The sequence below is a fragment of the Haemorhous mexicanus genome, chromosome 3 (genome assembly GCF_027477595.1).
Source record: "Haemorhous mexicanus isolate bHaeMex1 chromosome 3, bHaeMex1.pri, whole genome shotgun sequence".
NCBI classification, from domain to species: domain Eukaryota; kingdom Metazoa; phylum Chordata; class Aves; order Passeriformes; family Fringillidae; genus Haemorhous; species Haemorhous mexicanus.
Window position 1 is genome coordinate 15,016,452 of NC_082343.1, and position 6,058 is coordinate 15,022,509.

Consider the following 6,058-nt stretch of genomic DNA (forward strand, 5'->3'; position numbering starts at 1 on the left):
ATGGCTGCTGTTGATGTCCTTGGTCTGGCATCTTTCATGACACCTCGTTGAAACAGGATTCAGTCATCAGCCCCCAAGATGTACAAAAGCAAACTCCAGGTTTCCATGGAGAATCTATTCTGCTTTCTCCCTGCATATCTGAAGTTCCTACCAAGGAGGAGCTAAAGCAGTGTGAGGTATTTGTTTGATACTGCTTTTACAATGGGAAAATGTGCACTGGGGAGTGACTTAAAACATTAGAGACTTAAAAGCAATGAGCCAGGCCAAAAAAAACCCCTAGGGCTTTATGTTATCAGTTGTTTAAAATTATCAGTCTTGCAGATACAAATTAACTAGATTGAGACTTGGCAATTATTCAAAGGGGAAAACCCTAATCAAAATCACATCTCCTCTGGAATTTTTGTCTGCTGGCATTAGAGTGCACAATTCCTCCTTTGTTGGAGCAGGAAGCCTGCCCTTGTATGGTCCATTACCAGCCTGCATTGTGCCCCTCCCAGTGGAAGCAGCACCGTTCACAAATTGATGACTAATCCTGGTCCAAATCAGTTATCAGACATGATGGAATTGTTTTCTGTGCCCTGAGACAGCAAAGAAATAGCTGTTAACATCACTTTGCTGAAAGTATTTCAGTGCAGGGCAGACCTGATATGTGTCTCACAGGAACACAGTGGGATACTAAATGCAGTTTTTGCTCCAAGATGGTTTAGACCCTTTTAGAAATTCCTTCCTTAAAATGTAGCTCCATTTTTTTAGAGGGGGTGGGAAGAAAATAAGTCCAGTAACTCTCAAGAAGGAGGAAATTCATCCTCTTTGAGTTTAATCTTTAAGCTGAACTTCAGGAACTGGCTTTCAGGACTGTATATTATTTTTTCTCCATCTTTTTTTATTCTATGCAGCATTCTGAGAGGCTGGTTAGTGCACAAAGCAATTCCTACTGGCACAAGACAAGAAGACTCAGCTCTGCTCACACTGCTGGCACTGAGCAGCTGTCCCAGTGTAACAAGGTACAGCGACTAAAGAGCCATTTCACTGCCTGGGTAACAAATTTGTACAAGGCAAATTCCTTCTCTTTGGTAAATGATGCACAGAAAGTGGCATTTCCATTACATCACCCAGTGCATAAATATAAAAGAGGGTTTAATTCTCTACATGACACAATTACTTCCAAAAGGAAGAACTGGAAATAAAGACCTCAGTGAACATATCTGCAGGAATTTATGAAGGATTAATTGGTTTTATCCAGGGTGGCACTGCAGGGTCATGTCCTGGCACATGTGTTATCTTAACCCTGTGAAAATGGGCTTATTTAAAGTGCCAGAAAGTAAGATAAAAATCCTGTTTAAAAAATTATGTCTTCAATCAATTCTCTGCCAGCAGGTAATCTGCCAGAACACTACAGGAAATTCTTCTTTACAGCTTCTGGGTGTATTTTTGTCCCATAAGGTACAAAGCAATCATTGTGTTGCATGTTGAATGTATGACAAACACTGAGGACACTGTAGGCTGTGTGCTTCTGCTCACTGATGCCAGTGAAGCAGTTTGTTATTCCTGTAGTCTTTGATTCTGAAACCAGTGCATCAGGAAGCAGATGGGTAATGCAGTATACAGACATGCCTGTATTGTACAAGACACTGTTCAGACCAACAACTCCACTGCCATTGCTGCACGGAAAGGAGAAAATAGCAAGGGGAAAAAAGTGCTGTGAAGCCTCTCCAGAAACATTTTCCCTTCAGAAAAATGTTCTGAATTCTGAAAGAATTCATTCCCTAGTATTCTGCCTTGTCATCCATGGCAGGGCAATGGCCCACAGCCACAGTGGCAGTGCAGAGACAGATCCCACCCCCAAGGGGGCTGCACCCAAGGGGACAAGGTGTGTACAGCTGAAGTGCCAGGGCACCTTCTCACCCTTGCTGTGAGGGACTTTAGGGTCCTGAGCAGCTCCCAAAGCACATCTGGACTCTCACAAGTCTAGGGGACTGGATGAGATCCATCCCAGGGCACTGAGGGGACTGCTGGAAGGGCTCACCAAGGCAGTCCCCATCATTCACCATCAGTCCTGGCTGACCACAAAGGTCCCAGGTGACTGGAGGTTGGTCAGTGTGACACCCATCCATGGGAAGGGTTGGAAGGAGAATCTGGGGAACTCCAGGCCTGTCAGCCTGACCTCAGTGCCTGGGAAGGTAATGGAGCAGATCTTCAGTGTGATCACAGGGCACACACAGGACAGCCAGGGGATCAAGGACAGCCAGGATGGGTTTTAGGAAAGGCAGGTCCTGCCTGACCAGCCTGATCTCCTTTCATGACAAAATGACCTAACTAGTGGGTGGGAAAAAGGGAAAAGCTGTGGAAGTGTCCAGCTGGACTTCAGCAAAGCCTTTGACACCACCTCCCACAGCATTCTCTGGGAAAAGCTGGCAGCCCACAGCTTGGGCAGGAGCTCTCTTTGCTGGGGTAAGAACTGCCTGGATGGCTGGGCCCAGGGTGTGGTGGGGAATGGGGAATTCTGCCCCCAGAATGTGTCTGGCCACCAGAGGTGTCCCCAGGGCTCTGTGCTGGGCTCATTCCTGTTTAATATCTTTTATCAATGATCTGGATGAGGGGATTGAGAGCAGCCTCAGTAAATGTGGGGATGACACCCAGTTTGGTGGCAGTGTTGATTGCTGCAGGGCAGGAAGGCTCTGCAGAGGGACCTGGGCAGGCTGGATCCGTGGGCTGAGGCCAATTGATGGGGTTCAGTGTGGCCAAGTGCCAGCTCCTGCACTTTGGCCTCAACAGCCCCTGCAGCAGCACAGGCTGGGGCAGCGTGGCTGGGAAGGGGCCCAGGAAAGAGGAGCTGGGGGTGTTGGATGACAGCACTGAACAGGAGCCAGGTGTGCCCAGGGGGCCAGGAAGGCCAATGGCACCTGGCCTGCAGCTGGAATAGTGTGGCCAGCAGGAGCAGGGCAGGGATTGTCCCCTGTACTGGGCACTGAGGTCACACCTTGAACCCTGTGTCCAGTTCTGGGCCCTCAGTTAAGGACAGACACCTCACCTACTATTTATCAATGTTTCATGACAAAAACTTTATCTCCACCCCAACAAAAGCACCCACAATCAAAAATTTTACATTACATAGATAACTCAAGACAGCTTCTAAATGAAAAAAAAAAACATTTTAACAACTTTTATCCCATTTTCAATCTCATATAAACAATAAAACAATACAATATTATAATTCACACCATTACAATCAAAAACCAACTATTTCCTAATTACAATACATGATAAACATTTCTTAGCTTATCAACTTTTACTGCACTATACTATAAATACTTTAAAGCTAATCATGTAAAATTACTCTTCACAAAATTACTCTTCTTATTTATAAAACCATCCTTTAAAACTTATTTCTAATTCTATTTCTCTCTCAACCATATCTACCCTATTCCATAACATTTCTAAATCAGTATTTCTGACCTCAGAATTTACATACAAATACATACTATATAAACCTTCTAGCAGACTTTAAAAATTCTCTACAAATTCATTTCTCAGAGGTGACAGCAGACTGAACATGGGCCAGGAAGGCCAATGCCACCTGGCCTGGATCTGGAATAGTGTCCCTGGCCAGCAGGAGCAGGGCAGGGATTTTCCCCAGTACTGGGAACTGGTAAGGCCACACCTCAAGTGCTGGGTCCAGTTCTGGGAACTGGTAAGGCCACACCTCAAGTGCTGTGTCCAGTTCTGGGCCCTCAGTTCAGGAAGGACATGGAGGGGCTGGAAAGACTCCAGAGAAGGACAATGGAGCTGCTGAAGGGGCTGGAGCACAAGTCCTGTGAGGAGCAGCTGAGGGAGCTGGGGGCGTTTAACCTGGAGAAAAGGAGGCTCAGAGATGACCTCAACACTTTTCACAGCTTGTTACAGATACATATTCTAATATTGGCTTTTTGCAAATATAAAATGGATTTTATATGTGTAGTGTTAAAGAAACTTTGTTATATGGTTTTGTGACAAATGAGTATTTTATGATTGGCTTTTCGCAAATATTAAAATGAATAAGTGTTATGTTAGAAAGTTATGCTGTATTAATTTTCTTAAGTAGTGTGCTAAATATAGTTTTAGGTTATAATATAAGCTTAAAATAGAAACTATGCTATGTAGGATGCTTTTTTCTAAAGAAAGGAGTCCCACCGAGATAGCAGCCACAGGACACCTAAATCATTCAGAGAAAGAGAATTTATTGCCCCATTGTCAGAAGAAACGAACTTCTTCCTGCCTCTCTCAGCCGTGAAGATGCCATTAGGAATATGAGGAAGACGTTGAGGAGGACCAGACAGAATCCTTTGTTTGAATGGAATTTATGCATCATGTAGGAAGTGTATGAGTATGCAACAGGCTATTGTTTTTAAGGGTTAATCCTCTGTTAACGTGTGTCCTTTTTCGGGCTTATGCTGCCCAGAAAAAGGTACCCTGACATCCGTAACTCTTTGTTTCTATTGTCTCATATTGTCCTAATCACAATTGTTCAAATTTTTATTACTCTAATTATATTGCTATTTTTATAGCCATTTTAATACTATTAAACTTTCAAAGTTTTAAAAACAAGTGATTGGCGTTTTTTACAGTTTTTATTTCAGTTAACCAGGCTTGGGAAGAAGGATGTACCACTGGCAGTGGACACAAAGAATGCAGAATTTATGGGTCCAAGGACTTTTAGCAGAACTCACAAGATAAGGAAGAAACCAACAAAGACAACTCCGTGACCGTGCTGAATCAGCTCTGCTGGGTAAAAGGTGATTCCAGCAGGGACAGAACACAACCATGGGTTTCCCTGGGTCTGGATTGAAGGCACTGGAGACAGTAATTCATGTTCAGACTCAAGTGTTTATCATTTCTTATCAGTAAAACAGTCTCACTACTGTGAGTTCGGCAGCTTTTCATTAGAAGGCACAAAATGGCCAACAATCTCTTGGTACAAGGTCTTTTAAAACTAAACTATCCAATTAAGAACTGACACCTGGATTATTTTCCCTTTTAAACCAATAACTGATCCCAAAGAGCCCCCAATGCGGACTTTTCTGGCCAATTACAGAGTGCCACCCAAACCCAGGAAGAAGAAAGAAGAAGCATGAAGAAACTCGGGACAACACCCTGTGCCCTCCATCTTGCTTCCACGCACAACACACTAAAAATCCCAAAACCTAAATTTCTCACCCAAGTGACACACCTACACTACTGTCTATATTTACACTTCTGGATTCCAGTCTATCTTGAAGTCTAGGAAACTTTCTCCATGAATGAGGGTCAAAGTCAGTGCTCCCCTGGGGTCAGAGCACCGCAGAGCAAACAGAGAAATATTCCTGGTGTCCTGGGTTTCCACATCAACCACCAGCTGAGAGCCCACCTCGGAGCAAGAGAAAGCCTGGGCATGCAGACAAATCAGCATGAGAAGGGAGAGAGTCATTAAACAATAGAGAATACGAACTAACAACAGAACTGTGTAACTTGTAGCCAGTGAGCATTCATTCCTTGATTCTTGGGATATCACCGAGCCCCCAGGTTTGTGAAACTCTGAAATTAATAACGGATGCCCCTCTCGAGTGAGTACTTATTGGCTCGCCCACCGACGTTGGTGGCCAACAGTAGTACTGCAATGGCAGGAGGGCCCCGAGCGCCTCCCTAATGCCAGTATTTATTCCAAGTACTGGCAAACGAAGCATTAACAACTTTAAAGGTGTAGTTCGAACTATGAGGCGGAGCTGGAACAGAAGCACCTAACAAGAATCGCTTCTAAAAGAGAGGCTTCAGTGCCCACAGAACACAAACCCGGAGCGGGCTCCGCACACACGGCCGGGCGCCGCCATGGCAGCACTGGGGACCTGCCACGGCCTTTCCCTTTGCGGCTGTCCCGCACTTGCCTGCCTGCGGGATTGCTAACGGTGCAGGGGTCAGTGTCAGCAGAGGCGACACTACAACGGCAGCAAAGGCTCCAGCTGAGCGGCAGCCGCTGCCCTTCGCCTCCCCGTCCCGCTTTATCCCCAGCCGCGCGCTCGCTCTCTGCTCTTTCTCGTCAGGCAGC